Source organism: Balaenoptera ricei, chromosome 15, assembly GCF_028023285.1.
Source record: "Balaenoptera ricei isolate mBalRic1 chromosome 15, mBalRic1.hap2, whole genome shotgun sequence".
Taxonomy (NCBI): domain Eukaryota; kingdom Metazoa; phylum Chordata; class Mammalia; order Artiodactyla; family Balaenopteridae; genus Balaenoptera; species Balaenoptera ricei.
The window spans coordinates 79,184,944-79,198,807 of record NC_082653.1 but is presented as its reverse complement, the minus strand read 5'-3'; the positions used below and the strand labels follow the sequence as shown (position 1 = coordinate 79,198,807).

General features: G+C 45.1%; 1 protein-coding gene across 9 annotated transcripts in view; it reads left to right on the top strand.

Moving 5' to 3' along the window:
• Positions 1–6,415: 6,415 nt before the first annotated feature.
• GTF2I (general transcription factor IIi) overlaps positions 6,416–13,864 on the top strand; it is a 96,029-nt gene continuing 88,580 nt past the window's right edge. For 8 of the 9 annotated variants that reach the window (XM_059898830.1, XM_059898829.1, XM_059898826.1 and 5 more), the window contains exon 1: positions 6,416–6,770. The gene's annotated coding sequence lies outside the window, so the exon portion shown is untranslated. Of the gene's footprint in view, positions 6,771–7,448; positions 7,559–13,864 lie in introns of those variants that run through there. The other variant, XM_059898823.1, reaches the window with a different exon arrangement.

The window sequence follows — 13,864 nt, the reverse complement described above, 5'->3', positions numbered from 1 at the left end:
CACTTAACTAAGAGTTTATAAAGTATTTTCATTTACATATTGCCTGATTTCCCCAAATCCCTGAGGGAGGCAAAGAAAATACTATAGAGATTTTTATGTTTTAAAAATGAATTTACACAACAATTACAGCAATAGTAACAAAATACTAAATAGAAGATAACATTCATTTAAATCCTGTTAAAACAACAAATAAAACTGTTTATTTCAATTGATGTTACATGAATATTAGATTTACTGCATAGGGCAGATGTTTGCACAAAAAGGCATAGCAAGAGCTAGAAGGTCTATTTAGGTTACATCTACATTATTAATTATTATGAATAAATTATAACTTGGATTTAGTTTTTTTTTTCCACCTTTGGAAGAGTTCTCTAAAAGGTAATTTATTCAGGATTCGAAATATTCAAATTGTCCAAACAAAAAACTGCTCAAAAAGAGTGTTTTATAAGCAGTTAAAAAAGCATCCTTGTAATAACAAAGGAGTTATCTGTTACAGGGCAGACACCCATGCAGAAGCTCCAGATGTCATTTTGGCCCTACCCATGTGATCTGGACTAGGCATGCAATTCCTAACTGGGATCCCAGATCTAAAAGATCAAACTGTTATTTTACACATGATAGATATGTTACATCCCATTCTCTCTATATACTGTACTATGTATATACTGTAAAGAAAAACCAAGAAATTGGACCCAGAAATTTGGGTCCTGCATGAAGCAGAGTCATGGGAAAAAAAAAGACCTCTGTTTAGTGTTCATCAAAAGACTGATGTACTTCGAAAAAAGGGTGTGTCAAGAGTGTCTCAGCTTGGGGACTTCCCTGGTGGTCCAGTGGGTAAGACTCGCTCTCGCAACGCACAGGGCCCGGGTTCGATCCCTGGGCGGGGAACTAGATCCCGCATGCCGCAACTAAGACTTGGTACAGCCAAAATAAATAAGTAAATTTAAAAAAAAATTAATAAAAAAAGAGTGTCTCAGCTTTCGCTAGAGTTACGGTTTTGAGCAATCTAAAATATACGACAGGGTCAGAAAAAGATTAATTATTCAGTTTGGATTCCAAAGAGCATCTTTTTAACACTAGGGAATTCCTTGGAGGTCCAGTGGTTAGGATTCGGTGCTCTCACTGTTGGTACGGGTTCGATCTCTGGTTGGGGAACTAAGATCACAGCATAACCCGCGCTCCCCCCCGAAAAAAAACCTAAAAAACCCCACTAAATAATCTCAACCACAGTGACCTTGACCAAGTGGTGTTAAGTGTGGTTCTGTCAGCATAGGTAGCTGATAGGGGTTTCCTATGGGGGTGGGTCCCATGATAATGGAGAAAGCAGACTCCTGATACCAGTATTAAAAATCCAAGAAGAAGGTGATTATTTTTCAGGACTAGTGAAGACATTCAAACATTGCCACATCACTTGCTATTTAAAAGCAATTACCAAGTCTGTAAGTGCTCAGAGACTGTATGAAGATGCATTTAAGTTGGTGGAAGAGCTCACACTTGGTTTAGATACTTATCTATCCTGGCTGTGGCCCTTCTGACTTGGCTTTTGTCTCCCACAGTACAGTAGACCCCCTTATCTGCGGTTTCACTTTCCACGGTTTCAGTTACAGGCATTTGGAAAATATTACAGCCGTCCCTTGGTCTCGAAGGGGGATTGGTTCCAGGACCGCCCCGCCCCCCCCAACACTCCCCAGATGCCAAAATCTGCAGATGCTCAAGTCCCTTACATAAAATGGCTGTAGTATTAGCATACAACCTACACACATCCTCCCGTGTACTTTTTTTTTTTTTTTTTTTTTTTTTATTTATTTATTTATTTTTGGCTGCGTTGGGTCTTCGTTTCTGTGCGAGGGCTTTCTCTAGTTGCGGCAAGCGGGGCCACTCTTCATCGCGGTGCGCGGGCCTCTCACTGTCGCGGCCTCTCTTGTTGCGGAGCACAGGCTCCAGACGCGCAGGCTCAGTAGTTGTGGCTCACGGGCCTAGTTGCTCCGCGGCATGTGGGATCTTCCCAGACCAGGGCTCGAACCCGTGTCCCCTGCATTAGCAGGCAAATTCTCAACCACTGCGCCACCAGGGAAGCCCCTCCCGTGTACTTTTAATCATCTCTGAATTTATAATACCTAATACAATGTAACTGCTATGTAAATAGTTGTAAACCAATGTAAATGCTATGTAAATAGTTGCCGGGCACCCAGCCAGCAAATTCAAGTTTTGCTTTTTGAAAGTTTCTGGCATTTTTTTGTTTGTTTGTTTTAGAATATTTTCCATCCATGGTTTGCTGAATCCGCAGATGCAGAACCCGCGGATACGGAGGGCTGACTGCAGATGGAAAATTCCAGAAATAAACAATTCATAAGTTTTAAATTTCACGCCCGCCCGCTCCGTCCTGCCTGGGTCGTGAAACATCCCTTTGTCCAGCGTATCCTGCCCGGTAGTCACTTAGTAGCCGCCTGGGTTATCAGATCAACTGCCAGGTATTGCAGTGCTTGTGCTCAAGTAACCCTTATTTTACTTAATAATGGCCCCAAAGCGCAAGAGCAGTGATGCTGGCAGTTCGGATATGCCAAAGAGAAGCCGTAAAGTGCTTCCTTTAATTGAAAAAGTGAAAGTTCTCGACTTAGTAAGGAAAGAAAAAAAATCGTATGCTGAGGTTGCTAAAATCTACGGTAAGAACGAATCTTCTATCCGTGAAATTGTGAAGAAGGAAAAAGAAATCCGTGCTAGTTTTGCTGTAGCGCCTCAAACTGCAAAAGTTACAGCCACAGTGCGTGATAAGTGCATAGTTAAGATGGAAGAGGCATTAAATTTGTGGGTGGAAGACATGAACAGAAAACGTGTTCCCATTGACAGCAATGTGTTGCGCCGGAAAGCGCTGAGCCTGTACGAAGACTTCAGCCAGGGATCCCCAGAAACGGGTGACACCAAGCCATTTACTGCGAGTAAGGGATGGTTACACAGATTCAGGAATAGGTTTGGACTGAAAAATATAAAAATTACTGGAAAGGCTGTGTCTGCTAAGGAAGAAGCTGCTGCCACACTTCCAGCAGAGTTGAAGAAGCTGATTAAGGACAGAGAATATTATCCAAAGCAAGTCTTCAATTGTGATGAAACTGGGCTCTTCTGGAAGAAGATGCCCAATAGAACCTACATTCATAAAAGTGCAAAGGAGGCACCAGGGCATAAAACACGGAAGGACAGATTAACTCTGGTGCTACCTGGCATCTCACATCATCACAAGAAGGGTAAGTACAGTATAATAAGACATTTTGAATTTTTTTTTAATTTTATTTTTTGGCCTCGCCGCGTAGCATGTGGGATCCTAGCTCCTCAAACAGGGGTCGAACCAGCGCCCCCTGCATTGGAAACATGGAGTCCTAACCACTGGACTGCCAGGGAAGTCCTAATAAGATATTTTGAGAGAAACCACATTCACATAACTTTTATTGCAATATATATTGTTATAATTATTGTTATTTTTTAACGAATACTTTCTCTCATTGGAAATTTCTAGGACATGATCTTTTTATTTTTTAAATATTTATTTATTTATTCATTTGGCTTCGCCGGCTCTTAGTTGTGGCATGCAAGATCTTGGTTGTGGCATGCGGATCTAGTTCCCTGACCAGGGCACCCTGAATTGGGAGCACGGAGTCTTAGCCACTGGACCACCAGGGAAGTCCCTATTTATGTTATTATTAATCTCTTACTGTGCCTAATTTATAAATTAAACTTTATCATAGGTATGTGCATATAGGCATATAGGAAAAAACATAGTATATGGAGGGTTCAGTATTATCTTTGGTTTCAGGCATCCACTTAGGGGTCTTGGAATGTATCCCCCAGGCATAAGGAGGGGTTACTGTATGCAGTAGAATGGAGTGTCATGTTATTTGGACACTCACCTGCAGGACTGCATCCACTAAGTTAAACATTAAAAAGAGAGAAATATTTAAAATAATTTGAAATAACCTGCAAGATTCTGCCAGCTGTTGGCCTCAGTGTACTCATGTCTCAAGTGACTAGGAGCCAAGAGCTGGGAATCTTCTCTTCCTGCAATCTCGGTCTTGGTACACACATCTTGTTATGTTGAATGTGATTCTAAACAAAGTTAAGTTGAGTGTGATTTAAACAAAGGATTCCACACGAAATCATCCCTAAATACAAATCAATGTTTTTGTTTTTGTTTTTTTTTTTTCATTTCTTGCTCAACCCAAAAAACAGCAGTGCAATCCTGTGCTGGAAAAACAACTGGCTGTACTGAGCTGGTATCCAAGTGGCTTGTAACTCTGGTCACCATTAACATAGCATCTGGACCAATGATGTGAGAGAGAAACTGGCTAACAAACAGCAACAAGCGTATCACTAGCAGCCAAGGTGGTAAGCCAGGCCTTAGGGAGAACTGAAAATGCATGAGATTTATGACTGTGAGCCATGAATTTGAGGGTTACACCTGCCAACAGCTGTACACTGGGAAAAAGCTTGCTCTCTACACGCTGTTCACACCACATACCGTTCCACACATTCATTGTCCCCAAAGGGCCAGCTTTCTGTCCAGAGGCAGTTCAAAGCCAGCTAAAGTTTTAGGACCTGCGTTAGGATTTGATAGTTTTAGGAACCGCTTCAACCTCCAAGGAAGCTGGAGTTGTTCATGAAGCAGCAGCAAAATTTCACACTGAGCTGTGCAATTCATAAAAAGGGAAGGGACTATCTCCTAAATAAGTCAATGGCAAGGGTAATCTCGACTAAGTGAACTTTTGCTTTACTAACTCACTTTGTGACACCCTTCCAATGCTACTCCATGGCTCCACCACACCCAGTGCATCCTGCCTTCCCTGTCCTCAACCTCCCAGTCTTCCCAAGAAACGGTTCAGGACTCCAGTCCCTCTATAAAACGTACTCACTGATGCTCACAGCAGCTGATGGGTTTGCAGCTCGTAGGCTGGCTGCTCTTAGCAGCTGAGTTGTAGGCTTCTCAAGAGTTAATGTTTGTTCCTAAATATGTCAGGTGTACTTGGTATTGGGAAGACGGCATTTAATTAAATATTCCAAAATGTTAAGAAATATGAGGGCAAAAATTGTCCTTATGAAAAACTAAACGCTGCGGAGAGACTTGACAAAGGAGAGTTCTAATCGATTTAGGTGAAGACAAAATGACTGTAAAAGATTGCAAGGGAAATGGGAAAAATGTGGAAGTCTTCTGTAATCAGATTGCTTCGCAGGGACCTTTAAATTCTCCATCTATTTTAAAGAAATCCAACATGGACATTCTAGACGAGGCATTATGGGTGCGGTCGACGGAAGAAAGAAGATGGGGAACGCCAATCTGTGAACCCAAATTCAAAGGAAAGGTTTTGGACCTACATCAAAAGACTAGCTGCTCGGAAAGTTTTCTTGCGAGCGACAAAGGCTGGAAAAAGCGCCGTGGTCGCCACCTACCGAGGAGGAGGGGGAGGGGGAGGATGGCCGGCGGGGCCCGAATCTCCGGTGGGGAGAAACATCACAAAATCACTCGATTTTGTTCTTTACATAAACATCTAAAATCTCTGGGCTCGAGTTTTTTGAACTTCTAACTTGGGTGAACAGTAACGTCTCACCATTTTCGAAATTCACGAGCTAATGAAAGTTGAGATGCAAAAAATTATCGGGGGGAGGGGCTTGAGTAAAATTGCCTAGCGGTTGACAGAACAAAACGGGCTGCAAACCACGTTTTCTGCTCCCCTCCATGGCTTTTCCACTTTAACTTTCTAAATGTTGAGTGAAAGTGAGCAAAGCCTGGGGGTTGAAGGGTGAATAAAAACAGAAGGGTGCCCTTCCCTCACCCATCCAAAGTTGGGGCAACAGTCTCTTTTGGCCGCTTTTGAGGCAAGCTTTCAAAACTAACAGGAGTTCTTTGTGTTCCGGAGGGTGGTGCAGGGCGGAGGAAGTCCCTTGGCGGAGCATGGAAGGCGGCAGGCCGTCCTGGGACTCTCCGGCCTTTGCAGTGGTCCGACCTCTCAATTTGCAGGGAATCTCGGGTGCAAGAGTGAGTGCGAGCCTTGGACTGTGGCTGAGGCCGGCTGCAGAGCGGCAGGGAGCAGGCTGGAGCTCGCCCGGCCTGGATTTTCATCCCTGCGCCCCGGCTCCCCTCCCCCACCCGAGCAGCAGCGCAGGCCCCAGGTGCAGCCATGTTCCTCGCTCCCACCACCCGCGCCTCCATTGACAGTCCTTGCCCGAGAGGGCCGGGCGCCGCGCTCGCCGCGTCCTCGGGCTCTGGGCTTGTCGGCGCGAGGCTTCCTGGGAGTCGTAGTCCAGTGCCCCCGCCGTCGCGTTGGTGGGGACGAATCAGAGACTACAACTCCCGCTGGGCGGTGTTGCGGGTGCGCACGCGCAGCGCGCCTTCGAGGAACAAAAAAAAAAAAAAAAAAAAAAAAAAAAAGAGGAGGAGGGTGAGAGAGAAGCTCGGAGAGCAGAGGAAAGGGGCCGCCGATCGCCCCCCCGCTTTCCCGCACGCGCTCTCCAGCCGTGGCTGCCCGCCTGCTGCGGTTACCCCGGCTTATCCCTCGGTCCCCTGTGAGCGGATCTAGGCGCTGAGCGAGGCCCTGCCGGGGCGGCCATGCGGCGGTGACAGGAGCTCGGCCGAGACGCTCGGGCCCCTCGCCCTCTCACCTCCTGCCCGCTCGCCAGCCAGCCTCAGCCCGAGGGTGCTCCGCCGCAGCCGCAGTTCGCGCGCGGCCCACACTCGCTTCCCTTCAGCACCCCCAGCCCCGGCGCTGCCTGGAGGCGGCTGCACTCGGGTGAGTCCCTGTCGCCTCATCTCCGGTCCTCCGCCCCGGTTGCCATCGCGAGCACGGTCTTTATTTGAGACTCGCTCCCTCCGGGGCCTGCACTGACAGGGGTCCGGGGACCGTCGGCGGCCGTGTTGGGGGCCACAGGCCCCCCCCCAACCCCGGCCCGCCGGCGTTGGGGGTGGGGCAGGAGCAGACGCGGTCGCGGGGGACGACAGTTGCACGCGCGCGCCTGGGTGCGTGGGGGAGGGGCGCGCGCGCCGGCGCGGCGTGGGGGGGCCCCTCACGCGTGAGGCCCGCGCGCGAGCGAGCCTGCGGGCTGCGCATGCCCGGCCGCTGATTGGCCGGCTCCGGCGATGCGGGTGCGCGCGCGGTGCCAGGCCCGAGCCGTGGGGTCGCGCTCGGCCTGGTGTCTCCGGGGCTCGTGCGCCCGGGCAGCAGACGCGCCGGATTGGCCGGCGGGCGGCGGGGGCGGTGCCGCGCTGCCTGGTAACTGCGGGCCGGCGGGCGGGCCCCGGAGCGCCGCCCCTCCTCGCCGCTGCCCCTGCCCGCCCCTACCCGCGCCCAGGTGGAGCCCGGAGTGGGCTTTGTCCCCGGCCCAGCCGGCGCGCCTGCCCCGCGGGGCCTGCTCTTTTGGGGGAAATAAACACAATGACCGGAAGGAAAACCTCAGCCTGCAGGCTGTGAAAATAAGCCGTCTGGATTCTGCCAGCACCCGGTCGGGGGTTCGGGGAAGAAGACAAAAAACTGCTCTCTTTCCCCGCTACTTGTGCTTATCCAAGTTTTGCCTTTTAATAGTGAGTTTCTTTTTTGTATTTAATGTTACGGTTTTGCGCTCATTTGCGTCTGAGAATGTTTAGATGTTGGGCCCTGTTGGTGTGGTGCTCACTCCTCGGAATGCGGGGCTCCGGGCAGACTTCTCACCTTCCTGCATTCAACTTTGCTGCAGACAATGGCTTGATGGGCCACTGCATAAAAGTGGTCTCCGGGTGTTCAGGAAACAAAAGGGGAAGTTAGTTTGCAAATGAGAGTGCCGTAGAGTGCCCTGAGGAGGCCGGGTGTTCCCCCCTCACCCCTCCCCGCTAAGCCCTAGGATTTGGGATATCCGATTTTATTTCCTACTACATATTTTTGCTTTGTCTGTTTTCCAGCCACTGTAGTCTACTGCCTTGCACTTTAGCTTCTCCCGCTTCTTGGGATCTTGGCTCACACCTGTAGGCTGGAATAACTTTTTCTTCGCTTGAGGCTGTGGAACTCTTTCTTGCTCACATGCAATTACTTCTTTAAAGCCATATCTTATAACGTTGGGTCAGAATTTGTTGCTTCTTCATACAGTCAACTTGTTTGCCCCTCCTAGGCTGGCGTCTTTATTTCCTCTTGGAGTGGGTTTGGTTATGCTCTGTATACACGTGTCTGACCTAGACACTAGGTATTAAACTCCTGGAGCGGTAAGGATTAAGCCTTTTCCGTCTTTGTCTTTCACCCCCTTCCAGTCTACAGCCGTCAAAGTGCTTTTGTTTATATTAGTAGCGACAGCTAACGCTTGAATAATGTTTACATGCCTGGCATCGCTCTTAAGCACTTAAGGTATGTTTTTCTTATTTAATATTCATAACAACCCCGTTCCTATAGATGAGGAACAAGGCTAGAGAAGCTGAGTAATTACCTCTTGGTTACCCAGCAAGTAAACCTTGAATCCAAGATTTGAACCTAGGCAGTATGACTTAACCCCTAAGCCAGTGGTTCTGAAAACCCGAGCAAGCGTCATCCTCCCCTGGAGGGCTTGTTAAAACACAATAGCTGGGCCCCGCCCCAGACATTCTGATTCTGCAGGTCTGGGGTGGGGCCGGAGAATCTGCGATTCTAACTGGTTCCCAGGTGCTGCTGCTGCTGCTCCCAGGACCGACGCTTTGCGAGCTGTTCACCGCGGTAGGAAGTTAAGTTGTGAGGGAAGTTTATTCTAGATGCTTGCTCTTCATTACTTTAAAATGAGATCTTAAAGAACCAAAAGTAATTCGTACTGCTTACTGTAGATTGCTTGGAAAACTGAGAGTTAAGAATTTTTCTTAGCGTTGGTTACAAAATTAAAGTTTAATAGGTCTCCAGTTTAAAAAGGAGCCATGGATTTGAGTACAGAATACAATTAGAAATCTAATCTTGGCTTTTTTCCCCCCTCTCATTCATTTATTAATTTTTTCATGGCACAGGCATTTATCTCTTTCAAGTGATGCCTGTAGCATCCTATCCTCACCAAAGCCTAAAGATAGGACCTGAGCTTGGACCTGAGGTAGGCTGGGCCAGGCCGGGGCAGGCAGAGCTGCTGGAGCTCCGTAACTCCTCCCTCCTGCCAGTTCCATGCACCAATGATTTGGCTAACTTTTAAGAAAATGGCTACAAAGACTTCGTCATTAAAATGTAGGCTTTGGGCTTCTTTTTCTTGGGGCACAAGACTTGGTGAGAATGATTTTTAGTTTTTTTGGTGTAATGGATTTCTTTCTGAGGAAAGTAAGTAATCTCAAATCAGGTAGGAGTGGGATTAGTTTACGGTAATCTATCATTTTAAAAATTTTATTTATTTATTTTTTGGCTGCGTTGGGTCTTCGTTGTGGTGCGCAACTTCTCATTGCGGTGGCTTCTCTTGTGGGGCACGGGCTCTAGGTGCGTGAGCTTCAGTAGTTGCAGTAGGCGGGCTCAGTAGTTGCGACGTGCGGGCTCTAGGGTGCGCGTGGTTTCAGTCGTTGTGGCACGCGGGCTTAGTTGTTCTGCGGCATGTGATCCTGGACCAGGGATCGAACCCGTGTCCCCTGCATTGGCAGGTGGATTCTTAACCCCTTTGCTACCAGGGAAGTCTCTCTTCTATCATTTTTTTGATGATCCATAGATCAATGGTGTGTTCCAAAACATAAAATATAAAAGACAAGGTCCCCGCTCCAGCCTGTTATTATCTAAAGGAGCAGTAAATAAAACACTTAACCTTTTCTGTTATTACTGGTGTGCAGCTATTTGCATTGCATTCTACCTAATTCAGTTCTACCGTTGTTTCTTTCTTCATTGAAAACATGAATTTTAAAAATATTGCAATCCTCTTCATATAACTGCTGTGGTATAATTAACATGAACTTGTCTTAATCACTGGCTTAAACAGATGCTGATAAGTAATTTTTATGTATGTCTAAGGGAAAGCATTTTTTGAAGAGCTGTTTGAGAAGTAGTACCCTTTGAGAATGGTATTTCACTTTTCCCGAAATGCATGAGGTAATCTACCTGAAAGATAAATACCATGAATTTTATTAATAGCAGTTTACCAAAGGTCATTGGTACCATTTTTCTTCAAAAGTTGTCTACATTTATTTGGGTTAAGCTTATTCATTGTTACTAACTGAAAGAAAGTAGGAAATGCAATTAATCAGTAATTCATTATAATTGTAGAGTTGAGTTTCCTTGTAATCAAGGGGCTTAAATGGCAGCATAGCAATATGAAGAATAAAATTTGGTTAAACAAAGTGTAGCTGAGGCTACCTGCCTGGGAGAGTAAAATTAAGGATTAGTATTTTAGAGGATGTATTAAAAATTATGGGAAAATTACGGAAGAAATCATGTGGATACATCAGAAGTGCTGAAGGTATTATCTTTTTTTTTAAAATCATTTATTTATTTATTTATTTATTATTTATGGCTGTGTTGGGTCTTCGTTTCTGTGCGAGGGCTTTCTCTAGTTGCGGCAAGCGGGGGCCACTCTTCATCGCGGTGCGCAGGCCTCTCACTATCGTGGCCTCTCTTGTTGTGGAGCACAGGCTTCAGATGCGCAGGCTCAGTAGTTGTGGCTCACGGGCCTAGTTGCTCCGCGGCATGTGGGATCTTCCCAGACCAGGGCTCGAACCCATGTCCCCTGCATTGGCAGGCAGACTCTCAACCACTGCGCCACCAGGGAAGCCCTGAAGGTATTATCTTAATATTCTTCATTTTCCATTCTTACCTCTTTCTTCCTTTATCATTTTCCCTCTTTCTTGTCTTTCCTTTACTGGAATGCTCAACGATGCAGTTTCCCTGTTTTTGGTTTTTGTTTTTTGCTCTTTGTTTCTGCAATCCTTGTGTTCATATCCCATGCCTGTCTCTGGCACTACTCCTTTGCTTTAAACACTTTGATCTAGTGGGAAAGTAAGAAAGTTCCATATAACCAGGGACTCTCAGAGTTGATGGCGGATTGACTCATGTTCCTTGGTTTAACTTGATGAAAAATTATAGAGGATTTTAAAAGAGTTAGTTTATTTAAAAAGTAACTTGAGGCAAAGTGCATTTATAATTGAGAGAGAGGGAGTATGGCTTAGTGGGTATAGACATAGGTTCTTTTTTTTTTAAATATTTATTTATTTGGTTGCGCTGGGTTTTAGTTGCAGTAGGCGGGCCCCTTATTTGTGGCTCACCGGCTCCTTAGTTGCGGCACGCATGTGGGATCTAGTTCCTTGACCAGGGATTGAACCCGGACCCCCTGCATTGGGAGCGTGGAGTCTTATCCACTGCGCCACCAGGGAAGTCCCCTTATAGTGATTTTTTAAAAATTGTGGTAGGGACTTCCCTGGCAGTCCAGTGGTTAAGACTCCGCGCTTCCACTGCAGGGGCCGCGCACGCCATGTGGCACCGTCAAAAAAAAAAAAAAAGTAGCAAAAAATTGGTAAAATATACATAACATAGAACTTAACACACAGTGTTAAGTGCACAGTTTGTACAGTCACGTTGTTGAGCAGCCATCACACCATCCATCTCCAGGACTTTTTCATCTTCCTAAACTGAAATTGCCCGTTAAAGAGTAATTCCCATTCCCTCTTCCCTCCAGCGCCTGGCACCTGCTGTGAGGCGTGTGGGATCTTAGTTCCTTGACCAGGGATGGAACTGGTGCCCCTTACACTTCAAGCGTGGAGTCTTAACCACTGGACCACCAGGGAAGTCCCAAATTTGACTGTTTTAGGTACCTCATATAAGTGGAATTATTTGGACAGTATTTGTCCGTTTGTGATTGGTTTATTTCATTTAGCATAATGTCCTCAACAGTTCATCCATGTTTTAGGATGTGTCAGAATTTCCATCCTTTTTGATCGTTATAGTGATTTTTAAAGTTTTTGTTTTTATAGTATGGCAAAGGAAGTAATTTTTTTAAAGTACTGTATATGACTATATTATGGTATAATTATAGAAGTGGAGAGTAATGAAGAGTTTGATCCTATTTAGGGTATTTGGTTAAAATCAGCCCTGGTTGGTTAGACTGAGCCTGTGAAGATTTCTGATTGTATAGGTCCCATACTTTGGAAAATTGATGTGTGTTTTGATTCCATTTGCATACACTGTCTCTAGAGACCATAGTATTTTTTTATTATATGTTAATTATTTTCTGATTATGTATTTTTGTTGTGTTGATTGCTTCTGTAAAGCTTTTAGAGTACTTTTTCTTAGGGTATGTTGTAAAGCAGTGGGGTAGTCACTTTACCCAACTAGATACTTCATAATTTTTTTCTTTATTTGTAGTCTTACCTATAGGAAAATCAGTTTTCTTTATAATAACAAAATGAGTGTTTGAACTATTGTTCACTATTCATTGTCTATGTTTTAAGCTTTGGAAAAGAAGAGATCCCTTACCACATTTGGAACAGTACTCATTTATCTACTTACCCAACATACTGAAGGCCTTCTGGGTGGGTTAGGTATTGTGTGGCGCCCTCAGAACACAACCCCCAGAACACAGTCTATTTCTAGGAGAATGCTGGTATGGGCAAATTCTATTGTTTGTTGAGAGCTTCACAATAAAGACTCCTTAGTTCAGTTTGTATATTCAGTCTAGTTTACTTTTTTTGGTATTTGGCGCAAGGTGACTTTTAAACTTAAATTGTAAAACAATCTTTGAGGAGTAGGTTTGATATAAGCAAATTTTCATGCTTGTTGGATGTATGCTTTAAAAGGTGCACATACAAAAAAAAAAAAAAAAAGGTGCACATACTATATTTCAAAGCAGTGATTTGTTGTTTATCTTAAATTTACACAATGTTGTAGGTCAATTATATCTCAAAAAAAAGCTGGGAAAAAAAATAAATGGTTAAATAAAAGCAGTGATTTATTTTGACAACTTTCTTATTTTTCCTGCCCCATCAGAAGATAGGTTATTTTATTTAGCAGTATTAAAGCAGTTACTTGGGAAATTTTCATTTGTCAGACTTGGATTTGGAGAGTTTATAGGTAGATAAATAGGTATTACATATATGTGTATTTTAAAAATAAGTAATTAAATTAAAAATTTTTTAAATTTATTTTATTTATTTTAATTTTTGGCTGCGTCAGGTCTTTGTTGCTGTGCGCGGGATTTCTCTAATTGCGGTGAGCAGGGGCTACTCTTTGTGGCGGAGCACAGGCTCTAGGCGCGCGGGCTTCAGTAGTTGTGGCGCATGGTCTTGGTAGTTGTGGCTCGCAGGCTCTAGAGCACAAGCTCAGTAGTTGTGCGCATGGGCTTAGTTGCTCCGTGGCATGTGGGATCTTCCCAGACCAGGGATTGAGCCCGTGTCACCTGCGCTGGCAGGTGGATTCTTAACCACTCTGCCACCAGGGAAATCCCTAATTAAATTTAAAGTTAAGTGCTGGGACTTCCCTGGTGGTTCAGTGGCTAAGACTCTGCGCTCCCAATGCAGGGGGCCCGGGTTCAACCCCTGGTCAGGGAATTATTAGATCCCACATGCCGCAACTAAGAGTTTGCATACTGCAACTAAAAATCCCACATGCTGCAACTAAGGATCCCGCATGGATCAACTAAAGGTCCTGCATGCCGCAATGAAGATCCCGCGTGCCTCAACTAAGACCCACGCAGCCAAATAAATAAATAAATATTTAAAAAAAACAAAATTAAATGCTTAATTTATTGAATGCTTGTGTTAAGCACTCTGTCAGGTACTTAATAGCTTCTGATACCAACCTTGTGAGGTAAGTACACATATTATTGTCATTTTCTGGATTAGTATATTTGGGATTAAAGAATCCCACAGTCAACCATATCTAATACTGGAGCTAGGACTTGAATTCAGAATTTGTCATGATTCCAAAGCTGCTATTCGTAATAGCTTTGC